We start from the raw sequence: 17076 nt of genomic DNA, 5'->3' as shown, positions 1-17076 counted from the left end.
GCTTCAGCCACGTCATCATCTCCCCATTCTGCGGCAGTTAGATTAGATCACTGTGTCTGCCTATGAAGTCTTTGATTACCTATAAAGAGCCAAGGAACTATTCTCACTCCAGTGAGCTGTTGTAAGTAATCTTTAATTGAATTGGTGTTGTTAGTGGCTGTGATGTCTACAAATCCCAGAAAACCATGTTTGAAAGGGAGTTGATTGAGGATTTCTTGGGTATTTCTGCAATACTGGAAGGTGGGCTCGATGAACAGGAACATCTTCCCAGATTGGGTCTTCCAGTTCCCATACTCCTGAACCGTGCCATGAGGCTACGGCTCCCTGAAAAGAACTTTCAGTTAAAGGTACTGGTCTATTGAAAAATGGCCTTGGCAGGGAAGAGAGAGGCAAAGATTAAAACAGAGACTGAAGGAACACCCATTCAGAGTCTGCCCCACATGAGGCCCATACATATACAGCCATCCAATTAGACAAGATGGATGAAGCAAAGAAGTGCAGACCGACAGGAGCCGGATGTAGATCGCTCCTGAGAGACACAGCCAGAATACAGCAAATACAGAGGCGAATACCAGCAGCAAACCACTGAACTGAGAATAGGACCCCCGTTGAAGGAATCAGAGAAAGAACTGGAAGAGCTTGAAGGGGCTCGAGACCCCATATGTACAACAATGCCAAGCAACCAGAGCTTCCAGGGACTAAGCCACTACTTAAAGACTATACATGGACTGACCCTGGACTCTGACCTCATAGGTAGCAATGAATATCCTAGTAAGAGCACCAGTGGAAGGGGAAGCCCTGGGTCCTGCTAAGACTGAATCCCCAGTGAACTAGACTGTTGGGGGGAGGGGGACAATGGGGGGAGGGTGGGGAGGGGAACACCGATAAGAAAGGGGAGGGGGGAGGGAGATGTTTGCCCGGAAACTGGGAAAGGGAATAACACTCGAAATGTATATAAGAAATACTCAAAAAAAAAAATGGCAATCTTGATGTATTCTTAACAATGCATTCTACTTGAAGCCAATAGAAAACATGGAAGAAAGAAGATGTTACTTTTTCTAGCTTGCACTCACATTGCTACCAAACCCTCACAGACAATAGAACCTGCTTACTGAGGATTTAACCATATAATAATGACCAAATGAGACATCTAGGCTTGTGGACTGATCAACTCCTGGATTCTTGGATTTTCCAAATATCCATCCATTGTTAAATTATGTGGTCCACAGCCTGTGATCATGGTGATAAATCCCTTTTCTATGTACAGAGAGATTCATCCTCTACTCTCTGTTAGGGAACAGCAGCTTCTACACCATGAATCTAGAGAGGACATTTTACAACAGTTTGTGTCTAGTAAGAGTTTCAGCGCAGTCACATATTTCCAATGGCCACATTCCTTTAGCATGATTTTCATGTGCCACTTCGATACAGTGCTTCTTATTTCCTATAGTTCTTGGCAACAGAATTAAAATAGCAAACGTAATCTATCAATGAAATGCACAGTAACATATTTCCATGAGTGCATAAGAAAGAAGTATTACAGGATAAACAAGAATTTGAAAACAAGATTTCCTTCATTCCCTGGACCAAGACCAGGAAACCACAACTACATAAAAATCTGAGACAGGTTGTCTGAAGTTTGTTCTCTCCTTCAATAATGGGGGTCATAGGGAAGGGGCTCATATCTCAAGAGTTGACAAAAATTACCTTAATTGCTGAGCCAGGTCAACTGTTGAATAACTCATTCATGGACCTGAAGAAACTTTGTATCCATCCAGTTATAATGTGTATATGTATCATTCATAGAAAGGACACTTTTGGCTGTTGCTTTGAAACCAACAGTCTGGAGAGATCCCGAATTTCTTCTTTCTCACATTATTTCACGGGCTGATGGTTGGTCTCAGAAGTTAATTCTAGGAGTTGCTTTACAAGAATCATTCATTGATCTGGAAGTATAAAAATGTTTTTAAAAGCATGGAATTCATTCTCTCTTCTATGTTTCTATGTGTTATTCCACTGAGACTATATTTCAATAAACAGATCTGGTTTTCCTGATTTCTAATTTTACTCCATTGGTGAATGTTTTCATTTCCTGAGAATCATTAGAGCAAAACTGTTGAGTTTCTCACTAGCTTGTTCCATATGATCATCCCTAGTACTATATTTAAGAGTACCTAAATATATAACCACAGGGATGCATCATGGATATCCTGTCCATTATGAAAATTATATCCTCATTAGGCCACATTAGCCACATCGAAAGTCCAATGCACTTGTTTACCCCTGGCTTGTTGTGAACAAATTATCACTCCCAAAGCCCCAGCATAGGATTACAGGATGGCTACACCACACAGAAAAAAAAAACTTTTTGACAAACACACTTTAGTCTTTAAAATGTACATTAACTTTTTTCAAAAAGGGCTAAAATGATACAATCATAATGAAAAGTGTATGACAATTTCAGTACTGCAAATCCACCTCAAGAACAAAAGTCAATAAATAATGAATAACAAAACTTCCAAAGAAACCAAACAAAACTAATACCTGAAGAAAACAAAACTCAAAACAAAACAATACACAGTAATTAAGCTACTCAGCATTTTCTTGTTGAAGATTTAGCACCACAGTTGTACACTGTGTCTGGCCTTGGGAACATAGTGTACAGGCAGTCACCAATTGTAATACAGTTTCAAAGATAAATCAAGCTTTTTCTCTTTGGGGCCTTTACTGGTCACGGTCTTCCAAAGCTAAGATGAGAAATGTACAGAATTTGGTTTTTAGACCAGTTCTCTTGACTGATTTCCAATAATAAACTTGAAAATCCCTCATAACAAGAACAAATTACTCCTCTGAGACTCCTTCTGGATGCCCAGCAGTTCTTGATATGTTTCAAAACTCCTTTGAAACCCTCCCATGTTCATGCTCAGCTTGAAGGGAGTTCCAATGTCTGAATGGAAACTCATTTCCCTTTCCTATGTAGGCTGAAGCATTTACTCAGCTCAAATATTTACACTCCTAAGGAGATAAACATTTCAAAAATTTATCCTCTCAATGTGTACCACTAAATTTATAACATATAATTTCGACTATTCAAAGACATCCTCATGCATATTTCCTGAAGCCCTAACCTTTCTTCATTTTATTAACATGTCCTGCAAGCAGTAGTGCTTGTTTAAATACAATGTTTCTCCTTGACTTTGAACCAGCTGTCAAGTCTTAGGTACTGGACTTTACCCAAGCACAACTTTCGCGATTTTGAATTAAGCTGTTGCCAGAATGGTTTCTTAGGTTTTTCAACTTACATAATTGTCGAAGCACTTATTTTCCCTACTGAGTTATGTCTATAATGTCCTGGTTCAATCATGAGAACTTAGCAGCTGCAAGTCCACAAAATCAAAATTGAGTCACTAGACATCTCTGTAATGCTTGTTTAAAGTCAGGTTCAGTTTTTTTTTTCAAGTCATCGTTCTTAAACATTAATTTGTAAGCATTACTCATGTACAGAATGCGTTCTCAAGAAAGGAAGAAGAATTCTAAATTTGTCATTAACTTTGGGTTTAACTTATTTGTGGAGTACACACCTGATATCTTGGATAAATCCAGCATGCCACACAGAGCACAAAGCAAGTCAATTATTGTAGTGTGTGTGTGTGTGTGTGTGTGTGTGTGTGTGTGTGTGTGTGTGTGTGTGTAGGTCACTCCACAGTAACTCGTGCTACATGTTTGAGAAACACACTTGTTCAAAGATAGCATGAAACTCTTCGTTTTGTATGCCTCTTAAACATATCTAATCACTTCAAATTGTCCCATTTACTCATACCTCTGTGTTACAGACGAAATTCATAATATCCACCATTAATCTATCCTTAGGGATTCAGAGCTGAATGATAAATATTTTTGGAGTATTTAGATTCGAATTTTGCCTGAAAACTCATCAAGTATTTATTGTTCTGTAAATGCAAATCTAGCTGATATTTTGGACATTTGAGTTTCATGCCCAGACTTCATCAGCTAAATGCACTCCCTTCATTCTTGCCAACTTCAGGATATGCTTCCTGAATATCATGTTTGCTGTGACTACCTTGTTATACAGTCATGTGATACACTTGTGAGTTCTAATATAGTTTTCTTAACACGCAATGATTCTTATCAGAATCTGTGATATGGGGAATCAATCTCTTTGTGCTAAACATAGGTTGCAAACTGCCTCTGGATAAGTTTTGAATAGCATCTTGTGTATATGCATGTGCTTGTTAGGTGGTTTTTAATTATGTATTAACAGTCTGCATACAATAACATAAGTTTATTGTAAGTTTCCACATGAAGTGATTTCTTGTCCATGCTGGCTTAGAATTGTGTGGGGATACTTAGATCAATGTGCCTAGCCCTAAGGAATTCTTGATATACTACCATTTAGGGATGGTGTAATATCTACAACCTATGATACACAGCCATTGATACACAGTCCTTGACCTGTGTAAAAGAAAAATATTTACAGATGTCTGATCCTGTAATATTTTGGCTACTACATGATTAACTTCGGGACAATATGTCTGTGCATGCTTATTCAGGCCCAACTGATCCATGGGGAGACAGACCTGGCTAAAAATGTAAGCTACTACACAGATGTCTTCTACGTATACAGTCTCAGATACAGTCACTTCAGTTCAGGTGTGGAACTGCAAAATAGCCATTTTCCAAAAAAAAAAAATTGCTAAGACAAGGATTGTGGGAATGCTTTCATCTATGTAGAACATTAATTTCAGCCTCATGTACACATGTGTGATGTGAAGAAGTTTCATCCCTGTACTGCAGAAGGAATAATATACTTTTGGGTATGGTCTCTCTGGACTAGTGTATGATATCAATCACGTCTTTTGTGACAGATTTTCAATCACATCTGAACATCTGAGGACTCCAACAGAGTAACTGTGTCTCAAACAAATACACTTCATGTTATTTGTTACCCTCACTGGGACCACTTAGTACTTGGTGACAGAGCTCTGACTCATTTTTAAGTCTTTTTAGTATCTCATGCTAATTTTTGATGCTTTCTTTCCCCCATTGAATTGTTAGTCAAAAGGCCTGTGTACAAGATATCAGCTGAATTATGAGATGTTGGTTGTAATTTTCATTCCTGCTGAATTCAGACCTATAAAGAAGTGTTTCTTCTGAGAAGGCCTTGATTTCTAGAATGTAGAATTTTGTTGTCCGTTGCTTTCTCTAGAACCCTCAATTTTCTCAAGGGTCCTATCCATGAAGAAATGCATTGAGAATAAGAAACAATGTTTGTGGGACCCAGGATAGACAAAATGAACAAAAGTTTCCTTGAATGTTTTAAGAACTTAGTGGACAGGGGATATGTTCAACTTAGTCAATGAAATTCTCCCCCTATATGCCCAATGGACAAATATTTACCCACATGTGTTGGCTTGTTAGTCATGCCTGCTTACCCTGCTTACCCAGTTCCCAGGCTGTGAAGAGGAGACTTTGTTCTCAGCAAGGGATCAGGTGGTGGATCAACATCTTACTCTTGCTCACTGTTTCTCAGCTCCTCCAATCTAAGCAACTTCCTCCAAAAGCATCTCCACTTTCCATAGTCTACCAGACTTCAAGTATCAAGCTATGAGCTCAGTCAACAAGAAAATCTCCATAGCTAAGAAAAAGTAAAATTTTTCTTCATTTAGTGCTGGGGTCCAGGGTCAGCTATTATTGTGTCTTTCTTTTTTGTAAGTTCTTGAATCAGGGTAGTGGGAAGAGCATTGGAGGTGGCTGAGTCTTGATCTGTTTAGAGTTGCAGAATAAATAATAATAATAATAATAATAATAATAATAATAATAATAATGATCAAATATAGCTTAGGCAGGTAAGGTTATTCAGCATTTAAGAGCAGTGACTGTTTTTCCAAAGATTCTGAGTTCAATTCCCACTAAAAATATCATGGCATGCAACCATCTATGATGATATCTGATGCCCTCTTCTGCTGAGTATGACCGCTACAGTATACTCACAAAAATTACATATTATATATCTCTAAAATAAATAAATAAATAAATAAATAAATAAATAAATAAATATAAGTTCACTTGTCTAAGTCTAAGTTACTGTGCTACTGTAGCTGCACAGCTTTCTGTGTTCCTCGTAGGACAGAAAATTCATTTTCTGGATTATAAAATCCAGGATGAGAGCTCACATATTACTTGCTGAAACCCAAGATTGTTATTCAAACTATAGCTTCTGTTGTTCAGAGAAATGAAATAGCTTCCCATCACACTCCTATCCTGACTTCTAATTCTGTCACTGAAAGGCATATAAAAAATTAATTTGTGCATGAGGAGGTTGGAATTGCAGTTTATTTGTATGTGAGAAAACTGGGGTTAACACAGAGAGGTCACGACAGTCAACAAAGAAGTGGGCATAATGGCTATCATTTGTTAGAATCCTGTTGGTGCAATGAGTCAGAATTCCTGGGAGTTTACCCAACTCACAGGTCTTCCTCTAGAGCTCAATAGTCAGGTTTCTCCAACTTCTTAATCTGCTCCCCTTGCTCATTGATAATAGAAGGTTGGAATGTTGCCTTCCCAGAAGACCCTGTAGAAAAACACAAGGGAACAAGAAGAGCAATGGCACAGGATAAAACATGCTGAGTCCCCAAAACGAAGCATGAGGACAGCAGAAATCTACAGATACTATGAAACACTGAAAGAGGATGAAAGCTCTCTTCAAGATCCACTAGCTACTCTCCTGCTCCCAGCCATGATTCCTAGATATATGCAGGTAAGTCCTGGAGTCCATAGTACTTTGGACCACCAAGGCCTAATCATGAGTCTGAAACCTTTATACATGTCCAGGGGAGTATCCCACTCTCTGTTTTTGTCATAACATGTCAATGAAATGTACACCAGTCCTCTGAGGATTAAGTCCAATACTCATCCTTGAGAGTCAAAGTTTTTATCCCTGTGGCTCCTATTGTCTTTCTTTCTCATTGAGAGTGAAAATAAGGAACTCATAACAGAACCGCTGCATGCTTGTCAATTCCTGGCTGTCTGCTAAACATTCATCAGACATTCTTGACTCTGGGTCCCTTCTTTAAGAATCCAGAGGTTTCATGTCATAAATCCTAATCCTAGAAGGCCAGACCCAAGCCCAACTTCTCCAGGAAACTCCCCAGCACCAGTCCAGAGTTTACTCTCTCTGGTTTACACCTGATCATTTAATTTTTTTCACCTTTATAACAAGAAAAAATTCCTAATCTCATGTTCTTCTCTCTCTTGTCTCTCAATGCTCTCTGTTTTCTTTGTAAATAGATTGATCATCCTGAAAAACATGTCTCTGGGTAAACCAATAAGCACTAACTAAATGCACAAGGGCAGCTTCTGTTTCCATAAAACTAGTGACATCACAGAAATACCATGGTAATTCCAGCATACAATAATGTATCCAGAGGAGGGTCCCCTTCAAGAGCACATAATTACCCATTAACTAGATTTTCTCCAAATCAAAAAGCCAAGCTGCCCTTTCCAGGAACTTTGTCTAAGACACAAGGGAAGACCTTTAATCAGTATCTCTTCTAAAGACAGAGATGTCAATGATTTATTGAATTATTTCCCACCATCATGTATGGATATTAAATACTCAGTTTTCAAACAAAGCCCAGAAATGGTTCTTCCCCACCTTAGGTAGCACACTCAAAATGACAAGGAAGAAAGGAAGTTGAGAATTTAGGTAAGGATGGTTGTCAATGAAGCAATGATTCCACACAGTTAATCCCTCTTAGGGGACATCTTCTGTAGCTAAATGGTCAGTTTCTCCTATTTCCTCATCCATTGCTCCTTGTAAGTAATGGTGGAGGGTTGGGATGATGCCTTCATAGTACACCAGGTTCATAGATAAACACAAGTAAGCAAATACATGGGGAAGATCCAGAGCACTACAGTTTGGGTGGGGGAGTGAAAAGTATGGAAAAATTACACAAATTTGGATAAAAACTTTGCTCAGACCCTCCAAAATAAAATGTTTTAGCAATGCAGCTGTTTGTGATGTGACGCTCTGTTCACAGGTCTGGCTACAGATGCATTGGTTAATGCAGGTGCAATTTGAGAGAGCAAAATCAAACACTCACAGAACGCATGGTGGGTCAACCTTGGAATGAACAAATAAGAAGTCAAGCTGAACTATGGAGATGTATCATGTGGAAGAAACAGACAGACAGAGACAAAGACGGACAGGCAGACAGACAGACAGACACACACAGAGAGAGAGAGAGAGAGAGAGAGAGAGAGAGAGAGAGAGAGAGAGAGAAAACATCAGTCATGGGGAAAAGGTGTTGTAGATCACTGATAAGGAGCTTCAACCAGGGAAGAAAAGTCAAATTCTCCTGTGGGTGCCACATGTGACAACTTCTATACACTTGAAAGGGTGTCACTACTACATTTATGTACAACATACATTAGGAACATCCAGACAGGGAAGGGTAAAGTAAGGGAAGATGCTAGGTATTCTTAAACTATACATGTTTATTAAAGCTCCATGTTACCTTTCTCCTCATGCTGGCAGTCCCTGTAAAGAGAAGCCAGCCCATGAGCAGCCTGGAATGCATTCTTTGGATCTCTGTAAAATTTCCTTCCATACATGCTCCTTGGGCCCTGGGCTTGTGGAGAGTTCTTGAATATTCTGCATCTTCTCAGTTATTTAAGTTATACTCTAGTAGAGTTGGATGTCAACTATATTTCTAATTGTGCTTCTCCAAAGGACACCCAGTTCAGATAACACTGCGTTTTATGAGAGAAGCAAGTGCATAAACTGACATGAAATATGTTATCCTTGGTAAAGACTGTTGTAGGAAAGAGGAAAAATAGGACAGAGATGCAGAAAAACAGAGAGAGAGAGAGAGAGAGAGAGAGAGAGAGAGAGAGAGATGAGACAGAGAGACAGAGAAAGAAACATACAGAGGGAGACAATAAAAGAATATGCCTTGTGAATATGAAGCTAAAAAAGAACCTGTGAATCTAGAAGACAAATTATGAAGGGCTGCCTCTAAATTCTTGTAACTAAGAAAGAAGCCGGGGTCAGTTGTGCTATTGAGACTCCATACAGATTGGTCTATAACAATGTGAGAAAAATCCTTAGCCTGGATAATGCAGTTATGATGGTCCAGAAAAACAAACACTGATTTGTTCCCTCTGTCTGTCTCTTATTACTCTGATCTCCTATGTCACAAGAGGCTGAATGGTCTACACACTCTGAGATGTATCTCACAAGCACCTACCTTCAACAGTGCTTCATCTGAGCATACCCTTGGATTGTGAATGGTACTCAGGAAGTGAACTGATAGGTTACACTTTTCCTAGCTGGGTGTCAAAGTTCAGACATGAGACTCCCACTCTGTAATTTTCAACACTTCCATGTTTCCATTGGGAGGGCAGTGTCACAATGGCCTGCTACTGTCTTCTCACTCCTCTCACATTCTTCATGTGACTGAGTTGACAGCCTCCTTCAGTTTATTCTAAGATCCAAAGGATGCAACTCGGCCTCGGAGCCCACATGTCTGGCCACAGAATAAAGAGAACAATGCAACGGTTCACAATGATAATGTAGACATGCCACAGTATTTCCTCCAAGTTTTACTTTCAAGTTTATTCTCTTATATTCTTATATCTGATTATACCACTCTTTCTAGCAGGTCATGTTGTGGGAGAGCATTTGGTTTCTGCCCCATCCAACGTTTACAGTTTTCTTACAAAGACTTTTTTCAGTGACAAGGTTTCTGTAAACTTGTACGAAACTAACCATTTAAGCACACAAACACACACACACAGACACACAGACACACACACACACATACACACATATACACAAACAAACAGAGTGTAGGGATAATAGAGATCTGCATGTTGAAGAAATTTAGGACAGTCAATTTAGAATATAAGATGTGGAGTGTTGCACTAAAATCTAAGACCATAAAATGAAGGATTGGGAGCAATTGTGAGTTGTGCTTTCCCAACAATTTGGACACATGAACAATGAGGTATGGGACAGTAGATCTGCATGGTCAAAGCCAAAGACCAGAAACATGCACAGTAAATTGAATATGAATAGCTCATCTCTCTGATCTCTAATGGAAGAGTTCATGTGTTTCACACACCTCTCCAGCATCATATTTCATTGCACTCCAATGCTAGCACACTGAAGGATATTCAAGAACATACCTGACAAGTGATCTTTTGACCTAGCTTCATATAGAGATAAAGCAAGAATGTCAGCATTCCCAGAGCTCTGGTGAGCAGGGGGTGCTGATTTCCTCTCACTCCCTTAGAAATGCTTCAGAAATCCAAGGAGGCAGTCTCCTCAGGCCTATTGACAGCTGTACATGGTGTATTTTGGCTTCACAACACCATAGCTTGTAGTTACAGAAGCCAGAATGAAAACTGCAAACTCCATCAGCATACAGTTGCAGGGAAGATGACCAGAATCACTGATAGGTCTCTCTAGAAGCATGACTGTAGATAAACATGCCTTGCAGGGAAAGAATATGGTTGTTTAGTTCCCCCAATTACTGTACAGGGCATGTATGGAAGTCAGGAAAGAGCCAGTCCCTGTTCTAGTTCATGAACTGACAGCTCTTCTCTGTCATAGAAAACTGCCTGCCAAAGGACACTGTCATTAGGACAAAACAGCAACCAACAGATTGGAAAAAGGTCTATACCAATCCTACAATTGATAGATGGCTATAATCCAATAGATACAAAGAACTCAAGAAATTAAACTTCAGAGAGACAAATAACCCTATTAAAATTGGGTTCCAGAAATGAACAAAGAATTCTCAAATGAGGAAAATCAAATATCTGAGAAACATCTAAAGAAATGTTCATCATACTTAGACATCAAGGAAATGTAAATGAAAACAACCCTGAGATTCCACCTCACACATGTAAGAATGGCTTAAATAAAAAATTCAGGAGACAGCAGTTGTTGATTAGGATGTCAAGAAAGAGAAAAGCTGCTTCTTTGTTGGTAGGATTACAAACTGGTTCAATCACTCTGGAAATCAGTCTGGAAATTCCTCAGAAAATTGGAAATTGCACTACCTGAGGACGCAGATTTACCTAGCATGGACTTATACCCAAATGTTGCTCCTACATGCAATAAAGACACATGCTCAACAATATTCATAGTGTAGGACCCATTTACGGGAGACCCCATTCCAGTCTCAAGATGGAACTCCCCCAAGAAATGTGAGAGACCGGCTCTTGATGTAAAGCACATGAGGCAGTTTATTATCAGAGATATGGGACGACTTGTATCTCACACAGGAGACAGAGGAGTCGACCTCAAGACTCGAAATTTAAGGCTTTTTATAGGGCAAGGCAAGCGGATTCAGCGTGGTTATACTTGATTGCTTGATTTATATATCAGCAAGGGAAATGGATACAAGGTCTCACCAGCAAGCAGTACGTGCAGGCTGGAGTGTTCACAATGTAGGAGAGCGTCTTATCTTTATTTGCAGAGCAGGGAGTTTGGTAACTATTAACTATAGCGGAACAGGGAGTTGCCCATCCGGATGGCCCAGGACTCAACGGAGATGGTGGCTGCTAGTTCCTGGAACAATCTCTTGACCTTGTGTTTAGGCTTGGCCGGGTATGTCTCAGGCCCGTTCTGTCCTGACCCCTTATCTGCTGTTCATATGTAGTTTTTATGAAGTTTTTATTTTAACTACTTCAATAACAGATTTATTAATGATACCAGAAGGTTGAAGGAAACCTAATGGCATTCATCAGAGGAATGGATAGAGAAAATGTGGTACATCTACTCAATGTTGTACTATTCGGCTATCAAAAGCAATGATTTCAAGAAATTCATAGACAAATGGATTAATTAGAAAATATAATACTGAGGTAACCAAATTACAGAAAAACATATATGGTATGAAATCACCAAAAGTGGATATTGGCACAAAAGATTAAATTACCCAACTTGCAGACCACGGACTACTTGAAGACTAAGAAGGACACTCAAGATGTGCATTCTTTGCTCCTTTTTAAAAGGGGGAACAAACATATGTATGAATTTAGAGTAGAAACTGAAGGAATCCCATTCAGAGCATTCCATGCACATGGAAAAATATATATATGCACGCCACCAAAACTAGATAAGATTGATGAAGCTAAGAAGTTCATGCTTCCAATATCTGGATACAGATACTTCCTGAGAGACACAGCTAGAGTACGTCAAATACATAAGTGACTGCTATTGGCAAACCAGTGAACTGAAAACGGATCTCTTGTTTTTAGATTTTGAGAAAAAAATTGCAAGATCTGAAGGGGCTTTTATCCCCATAAGAATACCAATGGGAATGAACCGGAGGTTTCTGTTACTAAGTCAATATTCCAGGACTGTTCATGGATAGACCGATGGCTCCAACTGCATATTAGCAGAGGATGGCCTCGATGGGCACAAATGGAAGGAAATGTTCCGGGTCCCACATAGGTTTGACTCCCAGTTAAAGGGAATATCAAGGTGCAGTAAGAGGGGTTATAGAAGAAGGGTAAGGGTACCAGTTATGGCTCTTATAGACAGAAAACTGGGAAAGGAAATAACTTTTGAAATGTAAATATAGAAATATCCATTTGTAAAAGAAATAAAATTTGCTGAAAATAAAAAAAATAAATTAAAGAAAAGAAAACTGTCAGTTAATCTCACCTATTGACTCAGAAATATAAAGGGTCACAGTCAGGGAATGGTAGTCAGAGTAACACTAGTGAAAAGACTGTGATGATGAAGTCTCAACTTGGTAGCATTTCTCTCTCCCAGATATCAGTGTCAGACACAAACTGAACCCTAGGAATCCAAAGCACGGAGGAGTTTACTCTGAGGACAGAATATTTGTCTTTCCCTTTTTCCTTAGAACCTTTTTTATCTGGGCAAAAGAATAAAAGCCATGACCTCTCAGAAAAATGACTTTGCCATTCCCAACACCTGGTTTTTGGAATAAATAAATTAATGATATAAACTCTCTGATTTCCAGAAACCATAACAAGCAGGGAAGTCCAGATGCTTCTGAGAGGCTCGCAGCCCCTCATTTCCATATGTGGAAGGCTCAGATCAAGGCTATCTCTTCAGTGAATCCCCTTAAGTCCTATCCGGTACTCACTGAGCTTTCCCATGGACGACATTTTTCTTCCTTTTTTTATACCAAGACAGAAGGCCAGCTTCCTTCTCCCCATCTGAGATATCTTTATTCTCTTGTTATCACTCCCAAATGGCTGTTTACTCTGAATTAGGGGACTGTTAGTAAACCCCAGAGGTACTGAGGGAATATCTAAGGAGTAGTTGCTGTTACGACAACACTTGTGACATCACAGAAGCTAGGGCTCTCCAGGTTACAATACCGTTTTCAGGTAGGACCTAATGATGATTTCACTGAGAATTGCCATGGCCTACCTGCTGAGCTGCTTTCCTTACATTGACCAGATTCGAGGGTGCTCTTCCAAATGTGACTCCTGTGACACAGTGGAAACCTATACATACTACATCTCTCTAAAGCTAGAGACTTCTCTTTGCTTCATAAGTGTTACATGCTCTGAATGGAGAAAATTAGTCAGGGTCTTGGCATTTGTAGAAAAGATCTAGGAGTATGTAATGGAGAAAATTCTTCTGAAGAATAAGTCTATTCCCTGATCTAATCCTGTGACATACAGTTAAATGTGCTATGTTTTCTCTGTTTCCCAAAGGCCATTATATTCCAAACAGACCTTTAATTGAATCAATATTGTATTTCATTTTCTTATTTTACATTTCTTGATAGGAGACTTTATACATATTCCTGAATGTATACTCAAAAATTCTGATTTCCAATTCCAATTTTTGCAATGATTGTGGCAACAAAGGGGGCCCAGCTATAGAGTGAATGCAACAGTAAGAATATTGTCTGCCTACTTCAAATGATAAATAGATATCAGTAAAGCAAAGGAAAAAATGGACTATAGAAGGCAGTTCTGTAGTCCTATTAGATATCAGTTCTCTAATATTTACCTTCTTGTGTACCCAGGACCAGACTTGAGAGTTTTGGATGTTTTACCATGATTCTTTCTTCAGGCAAAACATAATGTTCAGGAGGATGGGCAGGGAGAGGAATGGCTTGAGGACCAGTGAAACCTCAACTTTAATAGAACAGGTGGGAAATTATTTGGCATTGTGTATGTCGATTCTACATTTTTTACCTAGTTGCACAGAATCCATTTTAGAATTCCACCTAACCCCATAGCTGTAGGACTTGAAAAAATCATTACATATCTCCTGACTCATGCAGCTTCACTACAACTTGGCTCAAACAATGGGTTATTTTTAGTGGATTTAGAGGTTCAGTGCCATTTTCTGATAGGAAAAAGAATAGATTTTATGGAAAACTGGAGGACTAGGATTTGAAGAATTAAATGGTTAAAAAGTTCTTACAACTGCTAATCTCTGCGCATTGGAAGCAATGAGGGTGTATTCTAAACATACTATTATATGGATGAATCCCTCCCTCAAGGAATGCAGCAGGCCCAATAAAAAAATAACAGTCTTTCGATAATTCCCTGGACTCTACTGGGAGTTTCCATAGTGTTTTTTTTTTTTTTTAGTGTCTTGTTGATTGTGTCCACCTACCCAGAATTCTGAGTTACATATGTACCACAAAGATTGCACACTATTTATAAAAAATTGACTATTAAATCAGAGGTTTTGGCTATAAAAGCTGGACTATTCCATGACAGCATTCCTAGTGAGAGGGAAAATTAGGGGAAAAGTTCCTAGCAGAGCTTTTTAGTTTCTCTTTCACCAGTTTCTGTCTGTTGGAGAAGCTCCTACTCACGCAGAAAAGGTATCAATAAAAACAAGCACATATTTTTATCCTACCCTAGCAGTCTAAATGTCAGTAAAATCAGGTTCCCATAAATCATCATAGTTTTGGTCAGTCAAACGGAATTCTTCTGTCAAATGAACTCTGTCTTGTATTTATATAAGTATAAACCTGACATCTGGCTTAGACATACCCTGTCATTCTGTCCAATGTAGGTAGGTATAAAATGCATTGGTGGTGGCAATTCATAGGGTTCTGTGGACCCAAGTCAAGTAGCCTGGTAAAGCTGAATTATCAGACAACTGCAAATTGTTTCTGAAAGAATGATCTTTCCATCTGTTGTTCACTATCAACCTTTGGCATCAGGTATCCATCAGTTGCTTTTGCATACTCTCATCATATTTATACCATGAAGTCTCAGGTAGCAGTGGGTTGGGTATGTCAGGAGGATCGTTGGACTTAGGGACACTTTTTGGGCATCTAGGTCAGTGATCTTGTTACCTTTAGTCTCAAGGCAGACATCTCTTTGATATCCATAGCAGTGAAGCCTAACAAATCATATGGGAATCCAAATATCCTCTTGGAGAGCCAAGACTTCCTCTATGTTCTTAATGTCCTTTCCTCAGCAACAAGGACAATTTTTGTTTCGGTATTATATCATAGACATGTGGAGTATTCAAAACATATTGTCTGTCCATGTACAAGATGATATCCTTTCCTTTTCCCCATTTGACCTCCTGAGTCAGAATGATGAATCAGTTGTGTTCTCTGGGACTATGAACTTGGCTCTAAGTCTTGCGTGAAAATAATTTCAATTACAGTAACTGTTGAAGCTCCTTGGTATCTCACTCAATGTTTAATGAAAATACTCCCAACTGTGTTGACTAATGCATTAGTGTCTTTCATAGAATGGTGTTTGGCAGTAGTCCATTATATCTGTTCACATAAATTGGACCATTGTTGGTACCTCAGGACAGTCAGGGAAGAGCATCTGAGGGCCTACAGCACAAAACAGGGTAACAGGATTTATGTCAAGTGGGTTTTTCCAACTACACTCCAGGATGGTCCAGTAATAGTATCTGTTAGTGTGCAAAAGGGACATATAGAAGCCAGGTTCTCAAGAATACACTGGGGAGGGAAGAGAGAAGCAAAGTTTAGAATAGATGCAAAAGGAACACTCATTCAGACCCTGCCCCACATGTGGCGCATATACATACAGCTAACAAAGTAGATAAGATGAATGAAGCAGCAAAGAAGGGCTGGTCAACAGGAACTGGATGTAGATCTCTCCTGAGAGACACACTGAGAATACAGCAAATACATAGGTGAATGCCAGCAGCAAACCTCTGTCCTGAGAACAGGACCCCTGTTGAAGGAATCAGAGAAAGGAATGAAAGAGCTTGAAGGGGCTTGAGACATGAATGAACAACAACAACAATGCCAACCAACTATAGCTTCCAGGGACTATGATAGTACGCAAAGACTACACATGGACTGACCCTGGACACTGACCTCATAGGTAGCAATGAATAGCTTAGTAAGAGCACCAGTGGAAAGGGATGCCCTTGGTCCTGTGAAGACTGAACCCCCCAGTGAAGGTGATTGCTGGGGGGGAGTGCGGTAATGAGGATAGGATGGGGAGGGGAACACAAATATAGAAAGCGAGGGGTAAGGGTTAGGTGGATGTTAGCCTGGAAACCGGGAAGGGTAATAACAATCAAAATGTAAATAAGAAATACTCAAGTTAATAAAGATGAAAAAATAGAAGCCAGTTTGTAGTTTTCCTTGTAGAAAGGCTTCAACTCTCTGAGATGATAGGAGTATAAAATGCTGGCCCAGAATTAACTTCTCTGCTTCTTTCACAGAATAGGGGCACCTAACGTAGCCTTTAGACAAGTGATCCATCCTGATGCTACAGGGTCCAGTTGTTTGGACAGGTGCACTACAAAGTGTTTTCACAGCCCTAAAGTGTTTTTGTAAATCCCTCATGCAGTATTTTTTCATCTGTTTCATGGACAAACAGATAAAAACATTCTGAGGAACCTTGAAATGTTGGGCGGTAACCAAAACCAACTATCAAATTTCAAACTCCATACCGTCTGTCTCACGCAGATTCATCCTAGTATCCTCATGTGTTATGGGTTATGGAGGCTTTGCTATTTCTCCAAACCCTGGTATCCAGGCAGAGCAATACCCACCCACACGAAAAATCTCTCAAACCTGTCTCATAACCTTT

The 17076-nt window shown here is 39.4% G+C and overlaps 1 long non-coding RNA gene across 2 annotated transcripts; it reads right to left on the bottom strand.

Annotated features, from left to right (window-relative positions):
* Positions 1 to 1712: 1712 nt before the first annotated feature.
* On the bottom strand, positions 1713 to 13324 carry LOC134484411 (uncharacterized). 2 transcript variants are annotated; one of them, XR_010061858.1, is made up of 4 exons: positions 13152 to 13324; positions 6490 to 6592; positions 5463 to 5656; positions 1713 to 1946 (listed from the first exon to the last, which is right to left on the bottom strand). It is a non-coding gene; the product is annotated as an uncharacterized LOC134484411 (long non-coding RNA). The 2 variants fall into 2 exon arrangements; XR_010061857.1 differs by lacking the exon at positions 13152 to 13324 and adding an exon at positions 9270 to 9542.
* Positions 13325 to 17076: the final 3752 nt, after the last annotated feature.

Source organism: Rattus norvegicus, chromosome Y (genome assembly GCF_036323735.1).
Source record: "Rattus norvegicus strain BN/NHsdMcwi chromosome Y, GRCr8, whole genome shotgun sequence".
In the NCBI taxonomy this organism is placed as follows: Eukaryota; Metazoa; Chordata; class Mammalia; order Rodentia; family Muridae; genus Rattus; species Rattus norvegicus.
Note: the sequence above shows the minus strand (reverse complement) of the source record. Positions and strands in the feature narration are given on the sequence as shown.